Source organism: Pteropus alecto, unplaced genomic scaffold, assembly GCF_000325575.1.
Source record: "Pteropus alecto unplaced genomic scaffold, ASM32557v1 scaffold232, whole genome shotgun sequence".
Classification (NCBI taxonomy): Eukaryota; Metazoa; Chordata; class Mammalia; order Chiroptera; family Pteropodidae; genus Pteropus; species Pteropus alecto.
The window spans coordinates 117,223-119,279 of record NW_006432450.1 but is presented as its reverse complement, the minus strand read 5'-3'; positions in this window follow the sequence as shown (position 1 = coordinate 119,279).

Sequence of the window (2,057 nt, the reverse complement as noted above, 5' to 3'; positions counted from 1 at the left end):
GGCAGGGTAATTGTGGAGAAAACTTGCAGAAAATCAGTGAAGTTTTAAGGTTGTACATGTTGAGTGTGTATCTGGGGGTGCAGGTGATTATTAACCTTCTCTTTTAATGAAGGTATTGGAAGATGGCAAAACTGCTAGTAAATTTCTAGTACCTGAGGAGAGGAGAGAGAACCTCTGTGTCTATAATGTGTGAGATGATTTAACCTTTGAGGAATCCACACTTATGACTTGTATATATTGCAGAGCCATGGGCCCAGTGTTTCTGTTCTGTCTGGGAAGAGATACTCCAGAATATTTTAGGGTTAGTTCTACTAAGTCTGAACAATTTGAGGCCGCCGCTATTTAACCGTTGTGACTTACTAACATGCAACTTCATATAGTTCAACTTAATATTTATGGCTGGAAATAAAACCAGAGTGGAATAGTAAGAACTAAAGATTGAATGTAAGCAATTTTAATTATTGCTTCATTTTCTTTGATCCAAACCACACATATTTTATAACTATTTTATCTTATTTTTTTAAATGTGTAGTATTTATTACCATAGAGAATGACAGCTATATCCTGCATCAATGCCCAGAGGTGTCCACATAGGCTAGTACCTCTGTGGAGGCAAGCCTGTGTGCTAGTCTTATGCACTGGCATATTGTCAGGACCAGGCCATACCTGGAAGAGAGATAGTGCTTAATCAATATTTCTGAATAAATTTATAATTGATTAAATAAATAAATAAAATAAAGAATAAACACAATTTTTCTTCTTAAGAAATGATGTAGGGTAAAGCCAGAAAGAAGCAAAGTGGCATAAGAGGTCCCCTTGATTTCTCCCTTGAAATGACAAGAAAACAGCTACAATCCAACAGAAAATTTCCACCCTAACACAAAAACACATCTGAGAGATCTGTGCATTGGAACACCTGAAGGTGGGCGAATTGGGCAAGCAAGGGAGGAGAAAAGGGAGAAGAGCAGAACCCTGTGCCACATATGCAGCCCACAGATCCCTGCGGGACTCTAGGTGAAGAAAAGAATCAGGTTACAATATGCATTCTCACTAGCCCTGATCATTCCTACCTGAGTGAACAAAATAGACTGTGGCAGCAGAACCCAGTGATCAGGGCAGAGACCAGGGAAGAGAAAGAATACAGAGCTGCTATGTCTATGTACTAGCAACTGCCATTGCCAGGCAGAAATCTAAGTCACAAAGCCCGGACTCATTCCCCCCACTCCCCTAAAGCTTACCTCCCTGTGCCCTTCCAGAGCTAGCAGTAGGCCCCAGGTGAAACTAAAGGCTACAGAGCAGATAGTCTGCAATCTCATGAAATGAGTAGAGACACACTGCAGCTATTTCCAGTAACAAGGGTAGAGATACAGAGGCAGGTAACTGAAGCTTGGCGGTCAGCATTACTTAAAAAAACAAACAAACAAACAAAACACAACCACAGGCACACTGGAGGCCTCTCCCACTCCACCCCAACCCACTGATCAAGCCTGATCCTGGAAAAGGCACCTAGGACAGCTTAGGCAGCACGACACTGCATCTGGCTTCTGGGGCAACACCAGCACTTCAGGAGCACTTCAGAGGCTCAGAACTCCATTGGCCACCACATTCTCCCATGGAAGTGGAGCCCTGGAACTGAGGTTCCTGGTCACAGAGAAGACGCACACTTCCCTGGGAAATAGATGGCATTTTATTGCCACACAACGGAGATGCAAGAGGCCTGGGCAGTGTAGGAGGCTTATGTGCCACCTACTGGAAAACAAAAGAAAGACCTCTTCTTATTAACCTGCTAAAGAGAGATATATTTTTTAAATAATTTTTTATTTTTCAAATATACTCGGCATAGAGATCACTCTTAATAATTTTTTTTTAAAGCAGAGTACATTCTCATAAATGCAATGGTTGAAAAAAAATCATTAAATATCATGAACAGCCAAGATGACAAGGCAGCTCAAAATATTGATGAAAAATATTCAGAGAAGAAACTAAAGATATAGAAATATGTGATTAAATGACAGAGAATTAACATTGCAGTTTCGAAGAAAAAAAACACGATGAAA